Source organism: Lissotriton vulgaris, chromosome 9 (assembly GCF_964263255.1).
Source record: "Lissotriton vulgaris chromosome 9, aLisVul1.2, whole genome shotgun sequence".
NCBI lineage: Eukaryota > Metazoa > Chordata > Amphibia > Caudata > Salamandridae > Lissotriton > Lissotriton vulgaris.
The window spans coordinates 851,662,471-851,677,863 of NC_141697.1; positions in this window are offsets into that span (position 1 = coordinate 851,662,471).

A 15,393-nucleotide genomic window follows, 5' to 3' on the forward strand; every position below is an offset into this window, starting at 1 on the left:
ACTAGCTAGTCCCCATGTAAATTAATACCTTGGCACAAAAGTGTACCACTTAGTGAGTTCTTACAATTTTTACCACTAAGGAATACCTCTTTTCCCTTATTCCAACATTTGTGTGTGTAAGGTAAAGTCCAGGTCGACTTAATGTATTCTTTACCCAACCTTTCCTCCAGGCCCGCTGGTATATGCTGTAGACAATACTGGAATTGGAAAATTGTCACTGGTATCATGATGGTGCCATGAATTATCCATTCAATGACAGGCTTCTCAGAAACTGTCAATGGTAATCTTTCCAGTTTTTCAATGCTCAGCACCGTATAGTCTGCTCCTCTTTTGCCAAAGAGATTTGTTTATCTGTAAGGTTAAATACAGCAAACAATGACGTTGTGTTGATTAGACGCCATGGCACGTAACCTGAACGGAGATTTTTTAACGTCCAGCCTAGCTGCATTATAGAACGTAATTGAGACTGGCCATGTTGTAGCATTAGCAAGTCCTGTTCCATTATGTCAATTGCAGAGGATACAATGCTGTCCAATGAATATATTCTGGAGGACAGAGTCGTTAACCCATTGTCCACTACAGAGAGAGCTTTCTCTAAATTAATACAATCAATTTCTCATATTCTTTCTGCAGTTTCCATTTGCATTATTTTCCAAGCTTCGTTGTACGCAGCGTATATACCGGCGTATATGAAATGTTTTTGCCGTGGTTTACGAGGTCCCATTAAGAAATCTCGCAAATCATTGCTTTCTTTAAGTAAAGATAAGTGTTGTTTGATTTCCGGAAGTGTAGATGTCTGTAGCCATTCAAGGCATAGTTTTCCTACATTGTATGTTGTTACTATCCCTGGATGTTGTCTCTGGGAGTATCTTTGATCTGGCCTGTTCATTTTGAACCCCTGTGTTTTGTTCAGGAATCTATCTTGACAGTTATTAGTGTCTGTGGGCCAGATTAACCATTTTTTTCCAATCAGGATTTGTTCTGTTTTGTGTTAAAATATATAGTACGTCTACCTCCTTTTCTGTATTATCATTACTCTCAGATGTGGGTTTAGGTATAGACGGTTTATTTAAATCTTTTATCTTAGCCAGGCCAAGAAAAGAAGTCTGTTGAACAGTGTCATTTAAAAACATTATTTGTTCTGATATCATGCAGGCTCTGAACAGGGCTTCCAATCCTTGTACCTTACAGTCTTTTGTGCTGCAGACAGTTTTTGTCTCAATGTTGTCTTTTCAAAAGTCAAATCCTAATGTAGACAACTGAGCCTAAAAGTTTGCAGAATAAATTTGTTAAGTATTGGTCAACATGCTTTTCATTCCTGTCTCATTCATATTATTGAAATAAAACGTTTCTGGATTTGTAACATTAAACCCTGAGAAGTACGGAAAGTTTTCATAAAATGTTTTTGAGATGCCTTTTGGTGGCATTGGACAATGTTCCCATTGATTATATGTAAAAACATTTCTAGGGCTTGCAGATTTATGCAAATAATGGTGACCATAATGATTAAAACAATACATTTGTTCATAATCTGATGACCCTTCTAAATAGTCATGTTCTGTAAATTTTGCATACATTTCTAAATCTGACATCATATTATTAATAGTCTCAAAGTCCCAATCATCAGAAAATGTGCTGGGTTATACAAAGTCACTTAAAGAAACCTTGAACTGGTGTGGAATCTTCAGCATTTCCACCGGGCCATAGATTTCACAATAAGTTCTATCCCATGCTATACCACCAGGTATAGGAACGGCTGTGATGTTTACTGATGACAGGTCTCTTTTTTCACGATGAGATGATTTGTGAGGTTTTAGGACCAAGTTGATTTTCTGACTTGCTGTGTCCATTGTACTGTACTTTCCATCTATCATTTTTCCCAAGCTTAAAACCAAAATGAGCCAGAGCAGGAGGAATAGTACACCTAACACAATCCAAAATTCAATCCATGGTGAAAGTAGATCTGTTTTTTCAAGTTGATGAAAGAGTTCTGTTATTTTTTCTTTGAAAGTTTTATTTGCTGGCGTTTCTTGAGGTTCACTGGGATCCTCAGAAAATGTATCAAAGTTGATGAAATAGCCAGAGGCAGTTCTATCAATTGTTTGAATTGCATCGGGATTCTTCGAAATCACTAGAGTTGATTCTTCCTTTGTCATATTTGTATAGTCAGATGCTACATCATTATAGACTGGTGTTTCTTGACGAACTGTTATTTGGGTCTCAAGAGGCACTAGTTCCATGACTTTGTTACATAGTCCTTCTTTTCTTAGTGCAGGTTTATCAAAGGTGATAAGTCTTTCAGTTGGAACCTCTTGGATAGTAGCTCTTCTGCTACATCTTGGGAGTCCACTGGGCCTACTACTTATTATTGGCCACATATTGTGGTTTGACCAGGTTGATGGATACAACTCTGTTCTCCCTTTTACCAGCAAGGGATGTTAGTACTACTGATCTTGTTCCTTGGATTGCCAAGACAGGTACTGCTTTTCTGTAAGAAGGCCCAAATTCCTTCTTCACTTCGATCTTTTCCCTGACTAGATCCCCAATCTTTGGAATCCAGACAGGTCTTGCTGGGACAGATGGTTTTTCTTTAGTGGCTCTTGGCTTTTGTGTTGTGTTACTCAGACTTCTCCTTGTTTCATTTAAGTCCTGTAAAACAGCCAAACGATCTTTGACATCAAAGAGTTTTTGTTCTACCACTGAAGTTTGACGATCGAGGTCTTGGATTAACATTCTAGTACCAAATAGTAGTTCATATGGAGTGCTTCCACCCAGAGAATTTCTTGGCAGATTGTTAAGACTATGTTGGACTCTTATTAGATGTTTGACCCACGCATCACTCAAACCTAATACCTTAATCAATCAATCAATCAAAGCATTTATATAGCACGCTACTCACCCAGAGGGTCTCAAGGCGCTTGGGGAGGGGAGGTCCGCTACTGCTCGAACAGCCAGGTCTTGAGCTGCTTCCTGAAGGCGAGGTGGTCTTGGGTCAGGCGGAGGTGGGTCGGGAGGGAGTTCCACGTCTTGGCGGCCAGGTAGAAGAACCTTCCTCCTGTGGTGGCTCTTCGGATGCGGGGGACGGCGGCGAGGGCGTGGTTGGTTGATCGAAGCTGGCGTGTGGGAGTGTAGAAGTTGAGGCGGTTGTTGAGGTATCTTGGGCCTTGGTTGTGTAGGGCTTTGTGTGCGTGGGTGAGGAGTCGGAACATGATTCTCTTGTTGACCGGGAGCCAGTGCAGGTCTCTCAGGTGTCCGGAGATGTGGCTGTATCGGGGGATGTCCAGGACAAGTCTTGCTGAGGCGTTCTGGATTCGTTGCAGTCTTTTCTGGAGTTTGGTGGTGGTTCCGGTGTAGAGGGAGTTGCCGTAATCCAGTCGGCTGGTGACGAGGGCCTGGGTGACCGTCTTCCTGGTCTCGGTGGGGATCCACCGGAAGATCTTACGTAGCATGCGCAGGATGTTGAAGCACGACGAGGAGACGGCGATAACTTGTCTGGTCATGGAGAGGGAGGAGTCCAGGATGAAGCCAGGTTGCGTGCATGGTCTGTTGGTTTGGGTGCGCTGCCCAGGGCAGGTGGCCACCAGGAGTCGTCCCAGGCGGAGGGTGAGGATCCCAGGAAGAGGACTTCCGTCTTATCTGAGTTCAGTTTCAGGCGGCTGTTCATCATCCACTCGACTACGTCCTTCATCCCTTCGTGTAGGTTGGCTCTGGCGGTGGCGGGGTCGTTGGTGAGGGAGAGGATCAGCTGGGTGTCGTCGGCGTAAGAGGTGATGTTGAGGTTGTGTTGGCGTGCGATGGCCGCGAGGGGGCTCATGTAGACATTGAAGAGGGTGGGGCTGAGCGAGTAGCCTTGGGGAACGCCGCAGATGACTTCGGTGGCTTCTGATCTGAACGGGGGAGGTGGACTCCCTGTGTCCTTCCGGCGAGGAAGGAGATGATCCATTCTAGTGCCTTCTCTTGGATTCCGACGTTGCTGAGGCGCTACACTAGGGTGCGGTGGCAGACAGTGTTGAATGCCGCGGAGAGGTCCAGGAGGATGAGGGCCGCTGTTTCCCCGTTGTCGAGCAGGGCTCGGATGTCATCGGTGGCTGCGATGAGTGCGGTCTCGGTGCTGTGATTGGCCCGGAAGACAGATTGCGAGTGGTCGAGGAATCCATTCGTCTCGAGGAAGGCGGCCAGCTGCTTGTTGACGGTCTTCTCGATGACTTTGGCCGGGAACGGGAGGAGCGAGATGGGGCGGTAGTTTTTGAGTTCGGTGGGGTCCGCTGATGGTTTCTTCGGTAGAGCGCTGAGTTCGGCATGCTTCCAGCTCTCCGGGAAGGTAGCGTTGTCGAAGGAGGTGTTGATGATGTCCCGCAGGTGGGGCAGGATGACGGAGTCGGCCTTGTTGAAGACGTGGTGAGGGCAGGGGTCGGTTGGAGATCCGGAATGGATGGAGTTCATCGTGCGTAGGGTTTCCTCGATGTTGATCGGGGTCCAGGCGCGGAGGGTGGTGGTGGGGGGTGTCGGTGCTGTCTTGGGGTGCGTTGGCTGTGTGCTGAAGCTGTTGTGTATGTCGGCGATCTTGTTGTGGAAGTAGGTGGCGAGGGAGTTGCAGAGGTCTTGTGATGGGGTGATGTTGTTGTTTCCGGCGCTGGGGTTGGAGAGCTCTTTGACGATGTTGAAGAGTTCCTTACTGTTGTGGGCGTTGTTGTACAGTCGTTCCTTGAATGCGGTTTTCTTGGTGGTGTGGATCAGTTGGTGGTGTTTTCGGGTGGCGAGCTTGAGGGTGGTCATGTTGTCTGGTGTAGGGTCTCTGCGCCAGGCTCTCTCGAGGGCTCGGCAGTTCTTCTTGGAGCTCTTGAGTTCGTCGGTGAACCATGGTGCTTACTTACTGCTGGGTCTGCTGGGGGGGGTCCTCAGTGGGGCGAGGTCGTCTGCGCAGTTGCTGATCCACTTCGTGAGGTTGTTGGCGGCCTGGCTGGGGTTCGCTGAGCTGGCGGGGGGGTCCTGGCTTAAGGATGCGGCGAGCTGGTCGGCTGTGATCTTGTTCCAGCTTCTGCGTGCAACCTGTTGCTGGTGGTGGTGGATCGTGTTCTTTCTGTAGCTGAAGTGGACGCAGTTGTGGTCCGTCCAGTGAAGTCCGGTGGCGTGGCTGAAGGTGATGTCCTTAGCTGTTACGGATTGCTTTATGTCACGGTTTTTTCTTTCCACTACCGCATTACCCTCAGGATGGAAGGGACTAGAATACTGCAATGCAACGCCCAAGCTAGCCATGGCCTCTTTGTAAGCTCGAGAGCTAAACGCAGGACCCTGGTCAGAATGTAGCATGCCGATTGCGTATGTGCTGATAAAGACTCGCAAATCCTTTATAACAGTTCTGGCATCAGCCGAGCGCTGGGGCCACATCCAAATAAATCTTGTCCTAGTAGTTGTGAAATCGCATCTGTCCATGGTGACGTCTGCATGTAGATAGTCTAATGCTGTCTAACAAAGGTATCTGTACTGGGCTGGCTACACTGTAGTCAGGTATCTGGTGGTTGTCAAAGCTATGATATCTGTAACAGGAATCACAGTTTATTCAAAATTCATAACCTTGGAAGCTCATTCCTGGCCACCAGGACATCTCATCTAATTCTATGACAGATTCTAAGATCCCGTGATGTCTCAGACCCTCTCCCATATGTGCTTTGTGTACCAAAGCAGCTCTCTGGTTCCTGATTGGAATTACTCTGTCCCCCACTCCAGGGATTTGAGCAAAAGAAACGGAGTTTAAATCAATTATGTATGTATTGCCGAGTGGATAGTTTAGAGGTAATGCTGCATGATCCTTCCATAGAGGCTTTTACTGCTAGTAACGTTTCACCGTCTATTACTCTTTTTGAGCAATTGTAGCTACGGAAGCTGTTTGCACAGCTGCCTTTGTGGCTTCATCAGCCAATGAATTCCCTGCAACGTGAACGCCATCACGCTGATGACTCAGTGTATGAATCATGTGAGTCTTTTGTAGTTCTTTCTGCAAAAGAACTACTTGTTCCCATGCGTTTTATGCTTAATTGTGCCGCCTTTCGCGTTTTTGAACCCATTTTAACCCAGTTCTGCAAATTTTCATTGTAAGATTCAACGCAGAAATACGAATCGCACACTATGTGGGGAATTCACGATAGGGATTCTCAAGCGCCATCTTGAAAGTCTGTAGTTCAGCTCGCTGAGCTGTATAGTCTTCGAGTGATTGAGTTTTTGTGACCATAGGTCTAAATTTGCCTTCGCGCCAGCGACCTTTTACAATCGCGCACGCAACACTATAGGCTTGTTTACCCCCAATTATGGGCTGTGCTGATCCTGTCTGTATATATTTTACATCCGTAATGTTCTAGAGGCAGAATTTTGGTGGGCAGAGGACATTCGTGTTCATATTGGAGAAATTCTTGTGTTTTCAAGTTGGGGTCAAAGACGTATTCAACGTCTGTTGCAGCGAGAGAGTTAACCCATTGTATCCATCTTGGATGTAAAGCTTTAGCATTCTGAATGCTCACTTTTGTCACTGACTCTAAGGCAGGTACAGGTGTAACAATCATTATGCGTTTACCCTGCGCGAGAGCTCTCTCTTTTGCTACTGCAGTTTGAACAGCTGTCAGAATTTTCTCAGTAGAAGTGAATTTCATTTCTGCTTGTGTGTACAAGTGTGATTTGTATGCTATTGGTAACCTTTCTCCTTCATTAAAGGTCAGGTACGTGAATCTGCATCTCCCTGGGATGATTCGGATCACAAGGTTGCGCACGGTTTTAGTTGCTTGTAATTGTGTTTTTGCTAACATGTCTGTTTGGACTGAACGCAGAATTTCTGTGTGTGTTTGAGTCCAATTAGTCGGTTTGAAATCAGGTTTGATTAATTCGTAGAGAGGTTTAACCCTTTCCGCGTAATTTAGAACATAAGTTCTTCCAAAATTCAGGAAACCTAGAATTGACTGTAGGTTTTTAAGCGTTTTTGGAGGTTGGAGCAGCACACATTTCTCTAGAAAATTACCTGCCAGGCTTTGGCCTTCACTTGATAACTCGTAGCCTAGAAATAGGACGTTGAGGTGGGCAATTCGTGATTTTTTTAAATTGAATTTATACCCTTCAGATGCGAACCCAAGTGTTATGGTGTTCACTCTTTTCAAGTGTACGTCCAAATTGTCATCTGTAAGATAGATGTCATCGACATAAGATAATGCCTCATCATCGTACGTTTGTAGTAACTCTGTTACTCTGGCTGAAAATAACCTTGGACTATTCTTGAATCCCTGGGGGAGACGGCAAAATTGTCGCTGTGTCCCCATTATTGAGAAAGCGGTCAAATGCCTGCTTTCAGGTGCAATGTTTTGACAGAAAAAAACATTTGAAATATCTAATGTAGTTTTATATTTTTTACACACTGTGTTATTCATTAGTGCAGCACTATGTGCATTTTGTACTGCAAATGTTTTGCAACAAGAGTTTAAGTGTCTGTAATCCAATACTAGACGATATGAATTGTCTGGTTTGGAGACAGGAAACAAAGGATTGTTCATTGACGAGGTGCATGTTTCAATCACCCCTTGGTATTCAAGTTCATTTAAAATCTCCCTGGCTTGTTTTTTAGCTTCTTGCTTAACTGGGTATTGCCTTTGTGCAGTAGGTTGATTTTCTAACTGTATTTTATGGTGAGGAGAGTCCTCATCCCATCATACGTGATTTTTGTATAATGCTGGAGCTTGAGCTACTGCCCATTTTCTGGCATATCTGTATTTTTTATGAATTGAAATGTGATTTGAGAAGGCTGGCATAATTATTTCTTCGCCATGTGGTCACTCCCTGACAAATTCAAGTAGCCAGTCTTGTTCAGCTAGAAGAATGTCATAGCCCTTAGAGAGCTTCTCCCAAAAGAGTGCTCTTCTTTTTCTAGTTATGTCCCCCACCATCTGGAGTGTTACTTCATATAACTTGTGGGGTACACTAACCCTGGTGTCTGCAATTTCAACTTGAATACATTCATTCAAGTCCACTGTCTCCAGATGATCCTTCAAGATCTTGAGAACTATGGTGACTTCTGCTGCGCTGTCTAGCATTGTCTGAACCCACTCCCCGTTCTTGAGTTTGTCCTCAAGATCCTTGGCATGTCTGATTTTTATGCTTGCTACCTTCTTTTTAGGAAATTGAGCTTTTTTACTTTGGTGAACGGGTTCTTTATCTTTGGACTTGACGAGTTCTTCCTTTTGTTCTGACCGTCCTCTTCTATCAGATTTCTGCAACGAAGTCTGAAAAGATCGAGAGGGACGTGTATCATTATCTTGATATCTGCCAGGTTTTTTCAAATTATCCCTATTCCTAAGGTTATACCTTTTTTCACAGGGCTCCCGTTGGGGAGACCTACCTCCCCGTTGGGGAGATCTTCCTCTGGACTGAGAACGTTTCTCTCTAGGAAGAGTCGGTTTAGTGTTTTCCCACTTCTTTTAAGGAGTAGTGAGATTATTTTTAATAAAAACTTTTCAGGATTTTCAGTTAGTTGGGTTTTTAAGGGTTCCCACCCAAACTATCTCTACCTAGTTCTTCATAAGATTTTTCAATAATTCTAGCAAGCTCATATGGTTGTTCTGCTTCTTTTAACTTTTGGCAGATTGCCACAGATGCTGCTTCTCCTTTAATGTTAGCTAATAATATAGCTGAGACCTGTTTGAAATCTTTCAGTAATTTCATACCTAGATTTAAGGCCGGTTCTGGACCGTATTCATTCTGAATCTGTCTTAGAACGTCTGGTATTACCGCCATGGATGGTACGCCATGTGTTTTTGTGTAGATTGAAGCAAAGACTTTACCCCAAGTGTCACAGTCCTCCACATGTAGTGCTATCCCCATTGGTAAACAGATTGTCAGAATTCTGTGTTTTTCATGAGGCGTACTCGGGAAATACTGCCTGGGTCATTTTTTGAGCTAACCAGAATGGAATTTGTTCCCTCTTTGAAGGTAATTTACGAATGACTGATTGTATAGTCTGTGGTGTAATTTTGTTTGTGTTCCCCTGATAAGGGGTGTGCTGTGGAATTTTTATAGCAGGTTGGACTGTTAGAGTCTTCATGACATATTGAACCAATTGTCTGTGTATTTTAATTAATTGTTTTAGCTGAGCTAACAGTTCTCGACCTGTCATATTTTCAATGTCAGGATGTGGTGTATAGCTGGCTAGTACAGGCCATGTAGCTCCTGGTCTACATAGTGGACCGAGCCTGGTAATGTGATTTTGATGTTGTAGGGCGCCATTAAACCAGAGCTGATGCTCCTGGTAAGTTAGTTGAATTTCAACATCCTCGAAAGGAACGTATTCTGCTGGAGGTTCCTCCGCTTTGTAGTAGTGGAACTCCTGTGTTACTGGATTTGCTTGTGGAAAAGTAATCCATGAATAGAATACCTCTGTCTGCCGATATTCATGTGCCTCTATCACAAATATAACTTTACCACCTCTCGCTGATACCCCATTTTCTATAAGTTTTATAGTTATGGTTTTCCTTATATTTGCAGGGATGGTTATAGCATCATCGTCTTCTTCAATAAAACCTGTAACGTCTAAACCTGGTTGGTTCGCATCTACTGCAGCTCCACCGGTTGCGTTGTTGTCGCCTTTAATCGACATTGTTTAATGAAAGTTTGCAGAACTAGTTTCAAGGAAACAAAGATTAGGTGCACAATATTTTGGAACACTGTATCCTTCAACGTTGAATAAACCAAAAAACTAATACATAGGATTTTTGTCCTACTCAGTTTTGGCGGATATTATCCTTTTACCCACTCCAGACGTCTATTGGAGTATTTTACGGGAAAAAGGGGTCTGTGTGAAAAGCACGACTGAGCTACTCTAGTATCTAGCGTTAAATTATCGCCTTACCAAATGTTGGGCGCCATGTAGTGTAGTTCCTATATTCCCAATAGGCTCTGCGCATTGGAATAATATATACTGTAGTTTAGACGTAGGACTGAGGTCGAATAGGTCTCTAACGGATATATCAAACTTAATAGTGAGTGCCAGCTAGCTCAGAGGTCACTAGAAACTTTCTCGAATAAACAAGAAGGGATTAGTTTCTGACAACCGCATAAACATGACAACTTTGTTTCCCAAGAATAAGAAATCAATCTCTAGAGTCGCGGAAACAATAGATAGCTATTTTACTCAGTCAATCGAGCATGCTTCGTTTCACCAGAGATGCTGAGAAAATAGAGAGACGGGCGTTTTCAAAAATAAGTAGTTATTGAACAGTCTTCTTTCTCAAGCATTAGAAATGTACTGCTACAATAGTAATACTGGTTATAAAGTACAAGGCATATAATACGAACAATATTATAAAGTAGTACTGTAAAAGCATGATATGGTTTCTAAGCCATAAGTTGCCTAAAATGTATAAAATACATACATTGATAAAAAAAAAGACTAAAAGTACTCAACTGGTGCTTCTAAAATACATCTTCCCCGGTTTACCTGACCTAAGTCTAGTACAAGGGAAGCAGTAAGCGAGGAGTAGCTTAAGTTTAGTAGTTCTCTGCCAGGAATCTATTCCAAGAATTCTCTAAAGGGTATAATCAGCTCTGTACCTTGGTTTTAGAATGAAGGAGGTCTTGTATCTCTCTCTCAGGACTCAATTTCCCAGATACCCGCAAGGGTAAACCTGAAACACTGGAGCTGGATTTCTCGGCAGGAGAAAAGACAGAGTCTCTCAGTGCGTCAGCTGGAGGGTCGGCTTCCTTCGGCTCTTGCTGCTGCAGGGTGTCGGGCATGTAGTTAGTCGATCTGCTCCAAAACCACTGTGTGTTTGTCTGGGCAAATATAGGCATATTTATACCTTGAAGGTGCCAAGTTTGACATATGGTTGGACTTAATAACGTCACTGAAAGACTCAATTCTTTGAAAACTCCAGGAGTTCTTGTATAAATCAATATTCAAGCAGGGGGAAGTCCCTAGCTGCTGAAGGCGGGTTTTTCCAAGAAATCGTTGTTGATTCTTGTAACTTAGTGGAAGTAGCCATGCCGTATTTGGGCTGCAAGGCTCAGTCCAAATAGGGTACTGATTTCTATGCCTATATAAGGATTGGATAATGCATACCTATATAAGTGCATGAATCGGGAAAATGTACACTAGGGTCCTAGATTCGTTTACAACAATACCAACACCACCATTACCACCACCAATACCACTACCAACATCACCACCACAAATACGACCAGCACCTCCAATACCACCAACACCAAAACCACCACTAATAACCACCACTACAATTACCACAACCAGCCCTACCAGCACCAATACCACCACCACCACTAATACCACCACCACCAATACCAATACCACCATCAATACCACCACCCTACCAATACCACCTCCACCAATACTCCATCACCAATACCACCAAAACCAATACCACCACCACCAATTCCACCACTACAAATACCACCACCAATAACACCATCCCCAATGCCACCACCACCAATACCAGCACCACCACCACAAATACTAATTCCACCACTACCAATACCACATACACCACTAATACCACCTCCAATAGCACTACCACCACTACCACCAACACCAATACCAACTCCACCAATACTACCACCAATACCACTACAACCAATACCACTATCAATATCACCACCACCAATACCAATACCCCCACAAATACCACCACCACCACCACCAATACCACCACTAATAACCACCACTACAAATACCACCACCAGCACTACCAGCACCAATACCACCACCACCACTAATACCACCACCACAATACCAATTCCACCATCAATACCTCCACCACTGCCAATACCACCTCCACCAATACTCCATCACCAATACCACCATCACCAATACCACCAACAAAACCACTACCACTTGCACCAATTCCACCACCACCAATACCACCACCAATAACACCACCACCAATGCCACCACCACCACCAATACCACCATACCCATTCTACCACCACCAATCCCACAAATACCACCAATACCACCTCCAATAGCACTACCACCACCAACACCAATACCACCACTGCTACCACCAATACCACCACCACAATATCACCACTACCACCACTAATACCACTACCACCATTAACACCACCACCAGTACCACCATCACCAATACCACCACCAATACCACCAACACCACACAACCAACTTTATCAATACCACCACCAATATAACCACCAATACCAATAGCAACACCACCACCAGTAATACCACCACCAACAATACTACCACCACCAATACCACCACTACCAATGCCAACACCAATACCACCATCACCAATACCACCGCACCCACCAATACCTCCTCCACCAACTCCACCACCAATACCACCACTACCAATACCACCACCACAACCAATACCAGTACCAACACCAATACCAATAGCACTACCACTACCAATACCAATACCACCACCACTAATACCAGCACCACCAATAGCAGTACTACCTCCAGTACCACTGCCACCACCACCAATACAACCACCAATACCACCATCACCACTACCAACACCACCAATACTACTATAAATTCCACGACCACCACCAATAGCACCACCAATACCACTACACCACCACCAATACCATCACAACCACCAATACCACCACCACCAATACCACTAAAACCACCAGCAACAATACCGCCACTAACTACATTAATACCACCACCATCACAACCTCCACCACCATCAATACCACCAGCAAAACCACCACCAATAACCACCAATACCACCACCATCAATACCACCACCACCAATACCAACACCACCAATATCACCACCACCAATACAACTACCAATACCACAACAACAAATACCACCACCACTACCAATACCAGCATCACCACTGATACCACCAATACCAATACCACCAACACCAACACCAATACCATCAATACCAAAACTAATAACACCACATCCACTAATACCACCACCACCACCACAAGCATTACCAATACCACCATTGCCACCAATACAACCACTAATACCACCACCACCACCAATACCACCAATTTCACGAATCCCACCACCAACTCCACCACCACCAATACCACCACCACAAACACCACCATCACCACCACTACCACCACCAATACCACCACCACCAATACCACCACCACTAATACCACCACCAATACTACTACCACCACCACCTCCAACAATACCACCAATACCATCACCAATACCATCATTAATACCACCACCAATACCACCAATTATACCAATATAATCCCCCACTAACAATACCACCATCACAAATCGCATTACCACATATACCACCACCTCCACCAATACCATCACCACCACTACCACCACCAATACTGTTGTGAATGTATCTAGGACCCTAATTAAATATTCCTGATTCATGCCCTTATGTGGTTATAACAAATTATATCCTTATAAAGGCATAAGAATCATATCCATATTTAGTCATAGCCAATGTAGTCCAAATACAGCAAGGCTACTTCCCTAGACTCCTAGAAAGTACAACGCGTTCTTTAAACAAACCAAGCCTCCAGCAGCCCGGGATTTCCCCCTGCTTTTGTTTTGATTTGTCCTAGAACTCCTGAGAGTCCTGAAAGAACTGCCAGTTCTTAGTGACAGTTCTCAGTGACGTCTTATATCCAACCTTACATCAAACACGGCACCTTCCAGGAATAAATATACCAGCATTTGCCTTAAGCAACACACAGTGGTTTGGAACAGAGCGGCTATCTACTTACCCAAAGCCCAGCTGATGCGAGTGCCGAAGGAAGCCGACCCTCCCATTTGACGCACTGAGAGAGACGCTGTCTTTTCTCCTGCCGAGAAATCCAGCTCCAGTGTTTCCAGTCACCCTTGCGGGTTGCTGGGAGATCGAGTCCTGAGAAAGAGATACAAAACCTCCTTCATTCTAAAACCAAGGTACGGAGCTGATTAGATCCTTAGAGAATTCTTGATTCAGATTCTTGGCAAAACTAACTTAACTTAAACTGCAGCCCACTTACTCCTTCCCATGTAATAGGCTTAGGTTAGGTACACCGGGGTAGGCGTATTTTAGAAGCACCAGTTGAGTACGTTTAGTCAACTTTTAGCATTGTATGTATTGTATATATATTTTATCCGTTTTAAGTATCATATGGCTCAGAAACCATATAAATGTTTTTACAGTATTATTTCATAATAGTCCTTTTACTGTACGCACTCTACTTTATGATAAGTATTGCAATTGTGGCCCTTCATTTCTCTTGCATGAGAAAGAAGACTGCTCAATAAATACCAACTTTTATTGAAAACGCCTGTCTCTCTATTTCTCTGCACTCTGGTGAAACTAAGCATGCACGATTGACTGAGTGAAATAGCTATCTATTGTTTTCACACGACTCTGGAGATATACTCCTTATTCTGGAGGGAGCAAAGTTGTCATGTTTATGCGGTTGTCAGAAGCTTTTCCCTTCTTGTCTATTCAGGAAAGTTAACTCCTTCCTGTTGACTCGAGAAAGTTTCTAGTGACCTCTGAGCTAGCTGGCATTCATAATTAAGTCTAACATATATTCAAAAGAGACCCAGTCGACCTCAGTCCTACGTCTAAACTATCGTTTATGTTATTCCAATGCGCAGAGCCTATTGGGAATATAGGAACTACACTACATGGCGCCCAACGTTTGGTAAGGCGATAATCTAACGCAAGATACTAGAGTAACTCAGTCGTGCTTTTATCACAGACCCCTTTTCCCGTAAAAACTCCAATAGACGTCTGGAGTGGGTAAAAGGTTAATATCCGCCAAAACTTAGTAGGAAGAGATTCCTATGTATTAGTTTTTGGTTTAGTCAACGTTGAAGGATACAGTGTTCCAAAATATTGTTTCCTTGAAACTTGCTCTGCAAACTTTCATTAAACAATGTCAACTAACGGCGACAGCAACGAGACCGGTGGAGCCGCAGTAAATGCGAATCAACCAGGTTCAGAAGTTATAGGGTTTAATGAAGAAGACCCGAATGCTATAAACATCCCGGTCAATATAAGAAAAACTATAACTTTAAAACTTATAGAAAATGGAGTATCATCAAGAGGTGGTACAGTCGTATTTGTGGTAGAGGCCCATGAATATCGGCAGACAGAGGTATTCTATTCCTGGATACATTTTCCAGAAGCACACGCTGTGACATGCGAATTCCACTACTACAAAATAGAGGAATCTCCAGAGGAATACTCTCCTTTCGAGGAAGTTGAAATTCCACTAACATGCCAAGAGCACCTGCTCTTGTTTAATGGCGCCCTAAAACATCAAAATAACATTACCAGGCTCGGTCCACTAGGTAGACCAGGAGCCACATGGCCGGTTCTAGCCAGCTATACACCACATCCCGACATTGAAAAAATGTCAGACCGAGAAAGTTT